At 41.3% G+C, this 17,266-nt stretch overlaps 1 protein-coding gene across 3 annotated transcripts in view; it reads right to left on the bottom strand.

Annotated features, from left to right (window-relative positions):
- Positions 1-12,763, bottom strand: part of mid2 (midline 2) — a 135,126-nt gene extending 122,363 nt beyond the window's left edge. For 2 of the 3 annotated variants that reach the window (XM_041047940.1, XM_041047942.1), the window contains exon 1: positions 12,397-12,763. The gene's annotated coding sequence lies outside the window, so the exon portion shown is untranslated. The remainder of the gene's footprint in view (positions 1-12,396) is intronic. The other variant, XM_041047945.1, reaches the window with a different exon arrangement.
- Between the last annotated feature and the right edge of the window lie 4,503 nt (positions 12,764-17,266).

Genomic DNA, 17,266 nt, shown 5'->3' with positions numbered 1-17,266 from the left:
TATGGCAGTAAAAGAAAATGCATAGTCCTGATAGAGCAGGGAAAGGGCTGAAGTGGGCCACTTTCTGCTCTGTTCCACTGCAGTATTGAATAGCAGGGGTATAGGAACTGTTGTTGCTGTTGCCGGTGAAATTCAATATACTCGGGCTGGCAAACCATGTCCTTCGAAATCCATCATCAAACAGGCCTCTTCTTAAGAGTACAAAGGCCACAGCTCTGCATGCCTCTGTGTGTGTGTTCAGTGTAATTGCTGCTGAGGACACTGGGCTTATGGGGGTACCCACTGAGTATTAAACTTTCCCTACTCCTGAGTCCCCCTCCCCTCCCCTCACCCTCTGCCTTCCTATCTGTGCCGTCCCTGCTCGTTTACTTCTCCCTCCATCTGTTTCACCTCTCTGCTGTCCTCCAGGCAGGATCACTCTCTTGTGTCTACTCCACTCTACTTCATCAGTCCCTTCAGGATTTAAATGACTTTAATGGCTGGATTGTTTTCAGCAAAATTAAACGCTTCTTGCACATACTGTCTATGGTTAGTTATCTTGATCTTTTCCGGTATAAAACCTCTCACTTCTTTATCCGGCAGAATTAACTTTGATCACAATGAATTATAATATTTGGCTTTAAATATCTACATAAAGATGTGGAAAAAGGTCACGGAGAGGTAATTGACAGGGTTAGGGTTAGGGTTAGATACAAGGTTTGGTGAATTTGTCTGTTTTTGCTTTGAGTGAGATATTTAAATTATTTTGGATCACTACCTTTTCACTTAATAACATCCTTCATGATGTTTTTTTGGAGACAAAGCCCCTCTTTATACTGGTGTCTCTTCAATCATGAGCTGGATCACAAAATGGGACACAGAAATGTTTTTGGTGGATATCAGTGAGAGAAAAAAAAAATGCTCCACTTTGATTCTCTAGCTAAAAAAACTCCCATCTGATTCTCTGGCTGAATTTTTGTTTTTTGCCGCAAGCTTCAAGCCATTTTATGTTCTTCCCTTTTCCCCTTGCGCAGTTTTCGTAGAGCATCTTGAAAGAGATTTCAAAAATGTCATTAATTATTAGCATCTCCCTTGTCAGCGGAGTTCAGCGTGAGAGACAGAGAATAGGCCTGCATCTCTTGTGGGATGCCAGTGATTGGTAAACATAAAAACGCTACCCTAATTCAAGAATAAAAGTAACTCAGCACACTAGAGGATTTTTCTGTCATTGCAAAAAAAAAAAAAAAATAAAAAACTGAAGCAAAAACATGCTTCAAAATGAGGCTGGTGAGGAAATGTGTCACAGCTAAATTTCATATGCCATGGGAGCCTGTGAACAACTGCAAGCTATCTGTTTTGATCCATTCAGGTTGATTCAATTTGATAAGTATCAAAACTTCAAAGTCCATTAAGTCCTTTTAAATAAGGGGACCCATTTCACCACTTTGTTCCCAAGAAAGATATGCTGAATTTCAAAATAAAACCACACAAATACACATACTCAGGACTGTCAAGGTCACACTTACTCATCATCTGGTAGAGCAGCTGCTGGTACTCTTCAGCTAATTTTTTTTTTCAGCAGCATTATCCCAAATTGTTTCCTAAGGTCAGCTAGCTAAAACCACTGGATAGCTGCCTAGCAAAGGGAATTAACACTCGTTCACCATTTGAGATCCTGCTCTCTTAATGATTAACTCTTTAGATGATTATTTTTTCATAATTATTTCATTTAGGCAAATTTCAGTGCCAGATGTGGTTACTGATACAAAATCCTCCTTAGTCACTGATTAGATTAGGCTTATGATCAAAATCCAAAAATATCTCTTGTCCAGAGAAAATCAGATTCACTATATATGGTCTCTTAAAGTAGTAATTCAACAATGAGGGATCCATGGTTATTTGTTTTCTTGGACTGATACCACTCTTGTTACCTTTAGTCAGAGCAGGGCTGTTTCCATCTATTTCCAGCCTTTGTGCAAAGCTACGCTAAATACCTGCTGCTGGTAGCATCATATTTACTGGTCAGAATGTCAGAATGTCATGCTGAGGCAGTCATCGCATGTTCTCAACCAATGTTTTCACACTGTTCTGCTCTTGGGATGGTGACAGCAGCTTGAGTGTTAGAAATACTGGACAAAGAAAGTCTTTAAAATGCTCCCACAGAGCAAGTGTAAGCAAACTGCATACACAACACCACACCACGAGCAGTGATAAAAGACTGGGCACACGTCTTTGAAGACGAGGCTCACAAGTGAAGCTTCATCATTCTGTGAGAAATGTACCACCATCAGTCTTTGAGGGGCAGAGACATCATACTGCCTCTGGCCCACAGTTTACATGCAAAGCAGTAAGGATCTAATTACAAGGCAGAGCAGGGGCCTGATACTGTATGCCAGGCTCCATTTGGAGGCACAGACAAGATCCCCAGGGAAAGACAAGAGAAACTCAGCCTCGATACACTGTCCACTTCTCTTTCAACGGCTGTCACTCTGAAGAGACTCCCTGTTCAGAAGAACTGATGGCTTGATACAACGTGAGAGGAGCTGCTTGCAATCTTGCTGATGCTCTTCTGCTTAATTTCTATTTGGAACTTGAATATTGTTTGGCACATTTGGGTTTTCTTATTTGTGGTGATCCAGAAGAGAAAATACAACACAAAGAGTCATTTTCATTTCCTCATGAAAGGAACAGAAAATCAAAAACAATTGAGAAGAATTATGCTATCAATACAAAAGTAGTGCAGTATTAGTAGTATTTGTTCTACACATTATTGAGAAAAAAAGCTGTTCATATGGGAAAGAATGCCGCCATGCTTTATAGTTGTCCTTTTCTCAAAGCAGCAGTAGTAATAGGTTCTGTTCTTTCTGAGCTGAAATACTTGATTGATTTTTCAACTGCCAAAACAAATTTGATGTTTGATTAATCACTGAAGTCATTTATCAAGCAAAAACATATGCTAGTTCCAGCTACTCAGACATTACAATTTACTGCTTTTTGTATTTTTTAGATTGTACATTGAATATTTTGGAGTGTTGGACAATTGATTGGACAACACAAGCAATTTGAAGACATCATCTTGGGCTCTGAATAAATGTGATGGGCAATTTCCTTCATTTTATGACATTGTATTGGCTAAACCATTCAATGAAAAAGTAATTCAGGGATTCAATTAAACTGTCAGAGACAAACCAAGACAAATTTATGAGGACAGTCCCTACAAACTCACTACGACGAGTAAGTGAATGAGTGCTCGTGCTGTTTTCCATCACAAATGTCTTTTTGAACAGTAAAAAATATTTAAGATCCGGGGGGGGCGGGGGGGGGGGGCAGAGGGAACCTTTTTCATCCTGTTGCCCGCAGGAGATGAGATGAACAGGAATGCTTAAAATCTACTGGAATATCAAAGAATATCACAAGGAAAATCGCCTTCTAAGAAGTGAATGTCTAAAGGGTGAGATTATGTAGTCACACAGTCAGCAGTCCAGTGATAAAAATTTTTACATAAAGGCTTCACTTCATTATCTCAACCCATTCAAACACAATCACCATGCCCATAGTTTTATATCTCAGCACATATGAAGACAACACCCAGCTGCATTCAGAGTGTTGTATGGCATTTTTCTGATAAGCAAACACACAAACATACTGCTAGAATGAAAGTGTTTTTTTTTTTTGTAAATCTTAGATCACATCCTCAACACAGCTGCAGAATGCCGGGGGGGTTGGTGGTGGTAATGGGTCGGGGGGAGTGGGCTGCTGGCATTTTCCCAGGACGAGTTCTGTGAGTTTGCTTTTGTTGGGGTTTTTTGAGGATAGGTTTCCTCTCTCACTGGTCGAGGAATTTAACCATGGGATCTGAAAATGCCATGATGCTACAGTAAGAGCCTTTATTTTCTGTGTGAAAAACCCAGCGGTGGTGGAGGAGGAGGCAGAGGGGCCAGAATGCTGGAGCTTGTCCAGCCTCTCAGAGCAGGAGGGCTGATTCGAGATCATTTTTTAAGCCTGCTTGTATGATCAGACCTGACCTGACCTGACCTGTCCTATGAAATGGACAGTGAATCCACTAGATCCTCCAAAGCTTCTTATCATGAACTACCGTCATCTTTGATTTATAACATTCAATCACAGATTTAAAGTTTTAAGCCCGGATCAAAGTTTTATATTCCGTAACATGAAAGAAACAACATTTTTCCATTTACTTTTTTCACCTGCCTTAGTCTCACTCAAGAGGTCAACTTCTTTATTCCAAGGTCAGAGAATTCCTAAAATACAAGTGATAATCTCACTGGAACATCCCTCGAGTCCTATTGAGTTTTATGGAGTTACTGTATCTGACTTGATCATATGATCCCACAGCTTAGCATTAAAGCTTTCAGCACTCTTAGGTTTAGCCTGGCAATCACTGTGTCACATCATTTCAGGGAGGGAGACTCTCTCGCCCTGTATTTTAAAGTAAAAGTTCTATTTTTGTCACCAAGTGACGCCAAATCACTCCCCATTCAAAGTCCATGTGAGGTAATATTCCACTGAGATTAGGCACAAAATGTCTTTCTGTCTGTCTTTGGTCCAGCAAATCATCCATGTAAGAATATAACTCACTGATTTATGATGTTGATGAACCAAATTCACTAACCAAGGATCTTTTTGTCTCAAAATGAGGAGGGAAATTACAAAGCGGTGAACATGGAATGTCAAATTAGACTCCCTCCAACTACATTTATGCAACTATAATTATGCAAGTATAATCATTTGATTACGTGGAATGCAGATCATACAGAGAACTCAGAGGGCAGATTGCAATTACATGGCACATAACAGCCCGGGTTATCACTGTACTTATGGCTCAATATTCTCCGAAACCATACAACACAGGCCATTATTCATTAATGTAAATTCATGTGACATGTTGATTAGAGCCACCCCAGCCTCTGAAGATTCAGAGGAGTCTCGGTTAAATGAGAATGATTGGGCGGTTTGCTGCTCTGGCAGCTGAATTGGCTGACTAGGAGGTTAAGCAATTAGTGAGGGGTCACTGAAAAAAACATGTACGTGACTTTTTAATTTAGCGCCGTATGCTTGCGACAAATAGTCTCTCCTCTCTATAAACCTAATAATTAACATTCCTGTCAACACAGCAGAGGACACGTAACGGATAATCTGGCCGGAAACTGGCAGTAGTGCGCGGAGAAGGGATAGGGCCTGCTAGGGAGATGATTAGAAACTACAAAGGAAAGATTTAGATCATGTTTGTAGGCGGGGTGTGTGTATGTGTGTCGAATGAATCTGAATGAGAAAGAGGGATACACAATAAGCAGGAAAGGCAGAGAGGAGGAGGAGGAGATTTGAGGGAGAGAGAGAGAGAGAGAGAGAGAGAGAGAGAGAGAGAGAGAGAGAGAGAGAAAGAGAGAGGAGCAGGAAAGAGAGTTGAGTATGCTCATGCATACATGTATTTGGAAATCCTTACATTCCAGTTTGGCAGCGGAGGTCAAGAAGACAGTGAGAGGTTAGAAGTAATTTATCATGGTGAATTAAGTAAAGGAGATGTCACTGTGGCACTGCCTCCTCCCCTGCTGTGATTATACATTGAACAAGTATAATAACTATATTACCGGTCAGAGGACAACCAGAGGTCGGCGTCATCGTCGATTCAACTTCCACTCAGAACCCTTATTGCCTCTAAACCCTCTACTGAAAGCCATTAATACAGTATGCAATCACTGGGTGTTTATATATCATTGCCTAACAAAAGGATGAGAGGACTACTCAGATCAAGGACAGGTTTAAATAAACAGATTTTATGTACCATGATCAGCAGCATGGATTAAGAACCAGAGCCAGCCTTTCACATATCTGCAGACACATCATGCCCGACATAGGTGATGATTTCCCAAACAGATTCAACTTGCACTGAAGACAGGTTTAAGAAAAGGCAAGGCTGTAAAAAATTGGATTAAGCTTAATCCAACCTGGATGTATTGGAGGTTTGTTCCAAATCTGTGCACTGTCAGAAGAAAAACACCTAGCGCAAAATAATGTCTAAACTCTCTATAGAACATCAATCTAAAGCTATGAAAGCACATTTGCCCATAAAACCCCTGGTGTCTCTCAGGAAGGGATAAGCTGCATTATTGTAGAAATAAATAAAGCAATCATCAGGCACAGAAGCAGTCGAGGGTGAAACCTTTTCATTTCTTAATATACAGCTAAAGGCCACAGAGAATTTATGGTTAGACTGGCTGGCAGCTGTTTTCCTCCCGTGGGTAAACACAATTTGGATAGTTTAGGATTATTTCAAGCAGGTCCCCGCTGAGAATCACAACATTAGTCAACATCGCTGCCCCTTGTGCTGGATCACTCAGTTATGCACAGCTTCACCCTCCCTGTTCTAAATGCAGGACATGTCGCCTCAGTCATACAATCTGCCTCTCATAAAATTACCCCAGGGGAGGTGGGCGATAACATCATGGGGCTTGATTTTGTGTCATTCAGCTAGCTCAGTGAGGGCAGAGACAATAATAATCAAGACAATGAGAAAAGTACCCTAGTGAAATACATCATACAAGCATTTCACATACAGGACTTTTTAATATTTCTATAAAATTATGCAATGACATTTCTTTCTTTCTCTGACTTTTCTTTTCTTAATATATTGGGTGATAATTGAAAATAAAGACCTTTCTTACTGCTGTGTTTACAAAAGCTAGAAGTATAAACAACCTTCAGAAACTATAAATGACCTTCTTTGTTATATGTAAAGACTATCAATCAGTTTGCAACTAGTAGTATGATCCAGAGCTGCCACAATTATTCAACAAAAATTAATCAGCATCTATTTGAATAACTTATTAATCTAAGTCATGTTCCAAGCAAAAATCTTAAAAATTCAGCATCAGATGTTGAGATGTTGTCACATTTGCTGCTTTTCCTTGTCTTAACATTACAGTAAATTGAAAATCTTTGGTGTTTGTACTGTTGATGATGCCCCTTTGGTTGTGACTGCACTTGAGAAAATAACTGGCCTATTAATCACTTATGAAAATAATTATTAGTTGTAGTCAAAGTATGGGGGGCGTTCCATACCAACTCACCTAGGACCTCAGAGTTTATGTCATCGAGCTAAGGAACTAAGATTAATGTTTTGTCCAGACACGAGGAACAAGATGACATAATCTAGTGTGCAACAAACCATTACCAGCTGTGACTCGAAAAACCCAATGAAAAACAGACTCAGTAGGTGTCACACACATACAGAAAACCTTGACGTCAACACAGTACAAAAAAGTAGCTATTTTTGAAAGGTTGTTAAATGATGATGGAGGGAAATAACATTTTTTAAAAATCTGCATTGAATATTAGAACTTTCTTGTTAAAAAAAGTTAAAAAATAATCCTCATTGGGAAAACATATCTTAAACAGTGGGTTTCCCGGGTCTAAATTAGATGTTCAGGACAAATTTCAACCCAATCCAGAGAAAAATAAGCAGGTGGTGAGTCAAAGAATACAAATACAAAGAATCACAAAAATGATCACATTTAGCTCGAGCTATGGGATTTTGCAAAGTCCCGTGAATATAATAGAAGTTTTTCATTTCTTCAAGATAATTCACAACCTGGGTAAAAGTTCTGAATTCTGGGTGAGTTGGGATGGGAAGACCCATGTCTCACTTGTTTTGTAAATTTCTGTGCTGGGGTCAGAGATTGTTCCTTAAGATATGAAGCATGGCAGAATCTTTGACAGCTCGCATTACAATTTCATATATTTTTCTATAGAGGAAATAACATACTGACTAGTACAGTACACACCAACTGCGGTTAGAATCAGTCACCCATAAACACTGACTAACCAACCAAGAGTTTTTGCTGTCCCTCTTTGGAGGAGGGGACAGGATGTCTGAATGTGTGTGTGTGTGTGTGTGTGTGTTTGAGGGTAAACGCATGCACATGTGCATGAAGGGCATGGAGGAGGCAGCAGTCTCCCGAAGGAGGAATTTATTTGAGAAGAGCCTCCCATGACCTGGCTTGATCTCGTCCCTTCATTCTTCAGTGGGGGTTGTGTATGCATGTGTATGCATGTGTGTGTGTGTGTGTGTGTGTGTGTGCACGCCCATCTTTCTAACGGCTGTGCCCCTGAAGACAGGACTGCACTCCCACCAATGGCTCATAGCGCTAATCTGACTGACAGCTTGGTGCAGCTTTCAGCAAAGAAACAGCCCACCAGCAAGGTCCAAATACCTGACTGCTGAAGAATCTTATCTGCCATGAGATGACAGAGGAGAAGCTGCTCTCCCCCCCCACACACACACTGTGCCCGAGCAAATGCTGAACCGCCTGTCTCACTCTCTGCCTCTTTATCTGTCTACTTGCTGTTTGTCAGCACAACACTGTGAGACCTACACTCACGGATGTGACAGTTTGACAGACTGTAACAGCAGCAAACTAAAAGGCAGTGGGATGACACTGTCACAGTACCTTTCTGCAGGCATTTTGAAAGAGCACCTTTAAACTTTCACCCTTCATGCTTCATTCTTGTAGATACACACTGAAATACTTGTCTTTTTTGCATTTCCTCTGTGTTGTTGCACATCCTTTGCTCTTAAGAAAGGGTGAACTAAAACCCATGTTTCAAGGGAAACAAGTTCATAATTTCTCTTCAAGCTTGATCTGACTGAACACTGATTCTCTGTCATGCTCCTGTTACTATGCACATCACTAGTAAAGCAAAACTACCAGAAAGTCCTGCCACGTCAGTAAAAACACCCCCACAAGCCATCTGCCTTGTTTCTTCCTCCTTCAGGAGCTAAAATGCCCACTCATCAATCAGTGGGGCTGTTCCACAAGCCATCCAACTCAGCTTGAACCAGAGGACCCTCATAATTGAATATTAAACCCCTGACGAGTGGCAAGGCGAACTACTGTGATGCTGACTGGAGGCTATTATGTGTTGCTGTCGTTGTGATGGTAGAGATACATGCGGTGCTGTTCAGTGCAGTGTCGGTCACATCCTGCCTACCCTCAGGTTAATCTGTCACACTGTCATAATTTCAATCTACTGAAACGGTGAGAAACGTATCTGCAGTCACACACTCACACAGGGGTCCACAGATGTAAGCTGGCATGAATGTACTTGGCACGCATATACATTAACACAGCCGGCTTTAAATGCATGGTGGCAAAGCAGGAGCGCTGTAAAAATTGCCCTTTGTTCAAGAAATGAATTTGGCTTTTGGTATTTTTGTTTTGCTCCCTGTTTAATGCAGCATGCTGGAGGAAAACAGGGAGGGAGGAATCAGTACACAGCAAAAGATCAGGCTAAAGATTAAGGAGAAACCTGTGACTCTGCAACAGAAATATGATTGTATTTCTCATAGGATTTTAAAAGCGAAAATAATGAAGGATGTTGTAAGCAGTTGAGACACAAGGACATTCTATTTTTCTGGTGTCATGCCCACACAATCTGATGTAAGAAATGGATGTCGCAGCAGAACATGACATGGGGAGGTACTTTTCAAAAGTTCAAAGGAGGCTTTGTGTACTGTTACAAATTTGGATTCTTCAAAAGCAAAAACACGTTCAGCAACTGAGATGAAACCACAGTGTTCCTGGAGATGCAAACTGGGTTTTCATATCTGTGCATACTGATATGGCAGAACAGTGAAATCCTTTTTTTTTTTTTTTTTTTTTTTGCTTAGAACAATAACTTTTATCACGTTTCCCTAATGATCTGACACAATCTTTATGCTGTTTTTCAAAGTTACCATTAACTGCTGATGCATCAATGCACTACCTAAGTACTCTGTTAAATGAGTTTTAAAAATATGCAAGGAAAACCAAGCAGAGCACCACATCCAAGTTGCACAACAAAGTTGTTGTTTTTTTTTTTTTTTTCACAGGAAGCTGGAGTTCTGTCCTCTAAAAAACTTCCACCAAAACAACATGCCAGGCCCCCTGCTGTTTTGAGAGGCTCCCTGTGAAAAGCCTGGCCAAGAGGCTGACTCTTAGAGAAATGCCTCATTCAAACTCAAACTAGCATCAGCTGCTGACAGACAGCCCAGAATAAAAACATCCTCATGATGTGTGTCCTCTCTGGCTAACTGATCTATGGGGATAAAGCGATTAAATCGTGCATAGAACCTCCCTGAGCAAACAAAAAACGTGACCAATAGCTTTCAAAGATGAACTGTTGTGACAGGCAGGAACAACAAAACTGGAATTGAGATGTTTCCTGTTTTCATCACAGAGTAAATGATCTCTGCAACTTTTAGAATCTCTCCTACTCATCAATGTTTAATAGAGTAAAGCTAAAAGGAGAGTGAGCGATACAGTAATATTATGACTGAGCTAACAAATCTGAACCAAGAGAAGAGTGAACTAATTATGTACGGGTGTTACGTTTCACTATATGTGGGTCAGTTACATCTCTAACATTTTAATATTGCATGGTGGCTTTGCTATGGCGAGCCCAATAACAAACTATGAATGCATTTAACAGACCGGCCACTCTGCAAATAGCTCCAACTTCACTTCTTTTATATAAAAAAACATTTAGCTGGCCAGTTTTTGGTTGGCAAGGGCAGGTCGTTTCACAATCAGGGAGCAGAGACGTAAAATTGATTTCAAGGCAGCAAAGAGTGAACCAGGTACAGCACGCCATTGTACTGTAGGTGTTTACATCTATTCCTGGAAATCATTGCAGCTGCAGCATCAACACAGAATGCCAACCTTCTGTCACAGCTATAATCATCCCAGCATGTAGAAGCTGACGCCCTGTCTTTCCCAAAGAAAAAGGCACTGCTCTTGTCATCATTATAATGTCTTAATAATTATCATCTAAGGGTACAACTGGGGGGAGAAAGAGAGAGAGGGAGAGAGTGAGGGAAAGACAGAGAGAGAGAGAGAGGCAGGCATAGATAGACTGAGAGAGCAGGCAGCACCCTGTAGATACATGATGAATGAGGGTGTCAGCTGTATTCACCCAACTAGCAGCGCTGTCTCTGAGAGGGTCGGGCCCCATGAGCTGAGACCTGTCTCATTAACCACAGTGATCATGCATTAACAAGACAGAAAGTGAGAGAAGGAAAATAAATCATTTTCTATAAGAGGGTGTACCACCCGCTTTTGAAAGTATAATGACCGTCTCAGTGGATTAAACACGGTATCACTGCTACTCAGCATGACTCTCACATCATATCATACTGCACACCATGTATTGTCATATGAGTTCGGTTGTCGGGCTCCAGCAGCATTAGAATATAATTATTTGGATTTTAGTAATTACTTTAAGAAAATTCAGATAAATAATATATCACTTAATAGTCTCTAAATATAAATTTAGGGGAAGAAACAGGCAGGGGTCAGCACTTCCCAACACTGGACCCCAATTTCTTGCTCCTCATTGTTTTGGTATCCTGCATTATTGATGTAGAGCTGACATTTTACACTCTGCTTTTCTGAAGCCAAAGCCACAGTGTCTCCACTGTTACCTGCAGAACTGTCTCCACAATCACTATACTGACATACTGCCACAGCCCAATGGGGACTGAAGGATTCCTGCTGTTAATGAGTTTACCTCACTCTATTGTGTCTACAATCGTACTACTATAGCATTCATAATCTGTTTCTCTAATATTTTTTATTATGTAAAGTGAGGTCCAAAGGTCTGAGACCACTTTCTTCAGACTTCTGCATTCAGCATGCATTCACAACTTTGATAACACCAATGATCTGACGACTGTGACAAAGACAAAAATAAAAGACTATTTCTAGTAAGTTTCTGGTCATGCTTCAGAAAAATTCTTGACACCTACATCATTATCAACTTTATATCTGACTGTTGCTCTGGTGGGTAGCCTACCAGGGGCGTGGCTGAGAGTCACCTGAGGTCAGTCTCTGGGATCCTATAGTAGAATACTATGACGGAAGCAATGGATGCAACAAACCTTAAAATCATCCAGATCCAGTGCGCTTAAACAGCCGTAACACAATCTCATTCAGCAAATCATTATAACAGTGATTTCAATGAGAGTGTACTGTACTTTCAGCATTCTCTAACAGTTTTTACCGTGTTTTCAGGCGCTTTTTAAATAAAGATAAATGTATGAACATCAAGTCAATTATGTGATGTTGACGCACCACATCGAGGGAACCTTCGCTCCCTCGATGTGCTCTTGAAAACACCAGATCAGTCACACTATTTGTTTTCATCTTGCACGTTTCTGTGCACGGAGAAAAAAAAAAAGCTTTCTACACTGTCAAACAGCTGATATGGATCATTAAATTACAGCAGCCCAGTATCCCGGGCACTTCACTGCACAGCGTTTGCCTCGCACATTGCCCAAACTAACAGCGTGATTATTTAGCCAGCGTGTGCGCCTTACTCTGTGCATTCCCTTTAAAACCACAGGAAAGAAGCTCAGCCTACCTCGGTCCGCCTTGACAGCTCCTTGTGTCGACTTGTAGCAGTGGATGGCAACAACGTGACGCTCGCAGTAAAGATCACAGTTGGTAAGCGCAGAAGTTTTGACGAGTGACTGAGGGATCACATACACTGTGTCAGCGCCTTACGGATCTGTGTATCACACACCGCTGTGGAGTGTATATGACAACGCCCCGGAACAAAACTGATCTGGTTGATCCGCCGCCGCCGGATCATTAACGCTTGTTAAGGATGTTGCTGTCCAACTCGGCTGTGCTCAGCGGCGCGCTCCCTCTCCCTACCGACGTGGTCCCCAAACTAAAGGCTCCCCAAGGACACGTGACCAACCCACTGGAGGGGGGGTGGGGGGGACGGGAATAGCTCTCATTTCCTCACGGCAGCAGCTGGGATCGGTTACACCTCTGCTCCACTGCCCGTGCACCAAACCCGGGCTGTGCGCACCCATACTCCTCCTCCCCCCGCCCCTCCATCCCCCTGTGGCCTCAGGGTGTCGCTGTCATTTGTCTTTATCTTGAAAAGCATCGTAGGAAACATCTTAATTTGAAAATACACCTGTCTCCGTCTTAATCTGTCAGTGATTTAGAAAATTTGCCCAGATAGTTTGTAGCGTTAAAACTGAGCTCATTTTGACCCTGTCACAATGATCATTAAAGAGCATTTGAAACACCTGTTTTTGTATCAAGGACACACCCTTTCATTCATTCATGTCCTACTGGAACAGGAGAGCTCTGGTAGGCAGACGGAGGTTTCCTCTGAAAATATGGAGCACATTCTGTAGGTTAAAGTGGGCTGACTAGACATATTTGGGGTTGACTAACTCTGAAGACCAACTCACAGGGAGAAACTTGCTAGTCTAGCAATATTATGGCTACAAACAACCCATAATGCAACACTCTTAACCTAACGGGCTCACGCTGTAAAACAAGAGATTGTCAGCATTTCAAGATCATACTAATATGACCATAGTAATACCGACTGAACCTGCAGTCTGTTTGTTATTTTTTTCTTCTAATGTTATTTTATTTTTTAGAGTAACTATTAACAAAAAAAACTGTCCACATTCTGATCTCATGTACCAGAGAAAAGACAGACAGGGGAGGACAGGAAATTCAGGGAAGAGGGAGAACGCTAGAAATGCAAGAAAAAAAAAACTAGAGTCACACAAATCCTGATTGGTTGAGAGAAAGGCAGGATACTGGCTGTGCTGCAGTTGGGCTGACACCAAACAAAGAAATAATTTTCTTTTTTTCTGAACCTCTGTGCAGAATACATGTGTGCATGTTCACACACTCATACACTGAAGAAGGTTCCCAGCTTTAGTCAAGACCTGCGTTAAACTGGAGCATCAAAAAAAATTAATGACTCAAAAATGTGATTTTGACAGCAAAGTCACCAAGTCAACTTTATACATCTATGAAAAGATGAGCTGATGTGTTGAGCCAGCTTTAGTCCCACCAGCAAACAAAACAAAACAAAACATATTGTCACTTTGTTGTACATTTTTTTTTTTTAGCATTATCAGTGTTAATCTCTAATCAACTTAGAATTTTGTCCATGCTTGACAGTGCATGAAATGCACCCAATTTTCACACCCATTTATCAAACAAGATGCAAGTTAATGCAAATGAAGTAGAGCAACAACTCAAGGCCTTTCAGGCTAAACCCACCTCTTCAGCTCCCTGTGGTCATGTTTTAAAGGTGGGCGAATGGAAACAACTTTGCCTCTACGATCATTAGCCTGCTGTGCTCATTCAGGCGGGGGAATGTCACATCATTACTTCTGTCTGTCTGTCTGCTCTGCATGCACAATGGAAACAAGTTGCTGCTGCAATGGAAACCTTGGATTTGTGGTCTAATAAGACAAAGATTATCCTGGAATAGGTCTGGACTGGATGCTTGCATTTTTGGTGTTTCCTTCCAGAACATTATGGTGTTTGCATGGGGATTAAGTGATTAGTTTTTCAGGCAGAAACGATCAGACAGACCTATGGTTAAGTGGGATGCACATGCATACAGCCCGTCAGGAGCATCGGGACATTTCCCAGTGGCCTGAGGGTCATTTTCACCTGCCGTGAGCAGTCAACTCAACCAGCAATAATATAGCAAAGCAGGAATGAGTTGACAGTCCTCTCAGAGTCCACTCATCGGGCTCGACTCTCACCCTCGCCGCAGGGTAAAAAATGATGTCATCACATCTCTAGGGAGACGCACGTAGCAATCGTATACCTGCTTCTACACAAATGACTAAGAACACAGATGCAGCTAAATGCTGGAGAATAAAGCAACATATTCACCGGTAAGGGACCAGGTCAGTGAAAAACATTAGCTAAAACACACACACAGCATACCCTGCATGGCTAGCTAAGTAGCTAATAACAGTGTGATATAGTTGCTTGAAGGTTACACAGTTTGCAGGTCTTATGTCTCCATGGAGGAATTATATCATAGTAATGAGAGAGATAGCAATAAAATGACGCTGAAGGCAATGTGTTTCAAGGAGTAAAAAAAACTTTAATCCTAGACTATGGACTTGCCAGTACTCTGTCATGCAACATGAGAAAGAAAGCGCACATGCTGTACAGTGAAACAGACTACAGTAATGCAACCATGAAAATTTGTGGTCTGGTGGTTTGCCTGAACAGGGAAGCATGGGATGGAGTCAGATTCCCAGCCTGAAGTATTGTCTCAATCCACCCCTGGTGCCATGTGAGCTTACGTGGGTGTGCTGCTGGATTCGTCTGCTGAATTACTGCCTTCAAACAGCTCGAAAATACAAATGGGACAGATGTCGAATAGTGGCAGAGCCGTACAGTCGTACCAGTTGCCATCTTAATTAGTTCCTCTGTGACAAGCTGCTCCTTCAGTAGAGACAAGAAGGACAGCTTAATGCTGGAGGGGAAACTGATAGGTGGTCTTTGTCTCTGTCTGTCTCTCTCTCTCTCTCTGTCACATTCACTCACTCCCCTCCCACACATGCTGCCACTCGCCATTTCCCTAACACAGATCAGTATTGATTGTGTTTTGTTACACAGCGAATGTGCAGTGCCAATCACAGTGTTTCCCAACATGCCTTTTCAATTCAGCCTTCAAAGATCAGTATCCATTTGGCCTGTAAATGCACACCCTAGAGGAAAGGTGGCATACAAAGGACATGATCAGTAGATCCATACTGGGAAACAGCATTTAAACAGGGCTGAAAGGAAACTCAGAAATATTCCTCGCAGCTTGCCTGGAGAGCAAATGTGAATATTTACACATAATCTGTGAAATAGTACTGTTTAGGTGTGGTAAGGCAGATGATGAGGGCATAGGGGTATTGTGACTCTTTCCACCCTTGCATTTATGTTTATGCAGGAGGTTGATAAACTGGATCCTTGGGGTTCAGTGTGTCCACAGGACTGAATATCACAGTTGGCAGGTGGGACTTTGCGGTGGTGTGAGAAGACTGCAAAACTGGTTGTTCCATCGAGGACATGTCATTTCTAGCTAGGCAGGTTTCAGGAGTCATGTTAGAACACACTCACAAATCCAGAAACCACAACTGACCTAATGATGGCATTTTCCAAACATAGCTGTTGTGGAGTTTTGTGATATTGTTACTAAATTTCAAAACAATCCATGTACCGGTATTTCTATACACAAATCATATGTAAGTTAAATGTGCGCTTTCCAGAGTACACATTTTAAATTTTTTTATGTCACATTGACTTACAATGTCACTTTACTCTTTTTTAACTATGAGTTGCAGGGGTATCTCTGGATCGTTCAATGACACATTGTCTACATTTGTAAGACTCTCCTTCTTTATCTTTGCTTGTGTGAATGTAGAAATGAATACTATTTTATAATTCATGTCTTCTGGCCTAAACAAAGAATTGAGACAGTTTCTCTTGCTGATACAAAACAGTAAAAACAATGAGTAAAGCCTAATTAAAACCTAAACTTGGATTATTTACTCTCTCTTACATACGGTTCTCCACAGGTTCACTCACCTTGTATCATACGATGGGAGGATGGCTCTTTTATATCAATATATAAATATACCATACCATCTGATTTGATTACAGAAAATTGAATAAAATCAAATTAATATTTCTATACCTGGCTGAACACTGAACATCTTATTATTCTCAAGGCCCCAGTGATGGAAAATGCAGTGCTCCTTTTTTTTCCCCCATGCTGACAAACCCATGGCCATCACATAGTGTGGCACAGCTGTCAGCCTCCTGCTTTTCTTCTCATGCAAGATCAGCCATCTCCTGCAGCTCATGGTTGTCAAAATCATCAACAACATTCAACAACATTATCTTAGGTAACAGCACCAAACTGACAATGCCCAAGGTTTTTAACAAGCAATTGGGCCCACAGCCAAAGGGTCTTTTTGACACTGCCAAGGTCAGGAAATGTTAAAATCTATACATACATACATACATACAGAAAAGGCTTTAAAGGTACCCCATGGGGTTTTTGACCACAAGTAGAAAAATGGAGCAATGCTTCTTTGAGTTGGTCCCCCTCTTGTTTGCCCACACATGCTCATGAGCTTGAGCTTCCTGTCGCCATTTTCAGCTATTGTGTTTACTGACAGTTGGTGGTGGTAAGGAGAGCAGCAATTAGCCTGCAAAGGCATAGAAGAAGACTGCTGGCCAGTAAACATGGATGTGAACAATGCAGGATTTAAAATATTCAGAAACACTGCAAACACTTTTATCAGAGCTCAAGGATACACAAAATACCTTTCTATTTCTATTTAGGTTATTGCTGTTGTGACTACAGGATCAGATATTCAGGTTGTTTGTTTTGAGACTTCTTGACCTTATTCCAGAGGAGCTTTACCACCAGGTAAATCATGCAA

The sequence above is a fragment of the Toxotes jaculatrix genome, chromosome 10 (assembly GCF_017976425.1).
Source record: "Toxotes jaculatrix isolate fToxJac2 chromosome 10, fToxJac2.pri, whole genome shotgun sequence".
Lineage (NCBI taxonomy): Eukaryota > Metazoa > Chordata > Actinopteri > Toxotidae > Toxotes > Toxotes jaculatrix.
The sequence above is the reverse complement of the archived record's forward strand: the minus strand, read 5'-3'. Positions and strand labels throughout refer to the sequence as shown.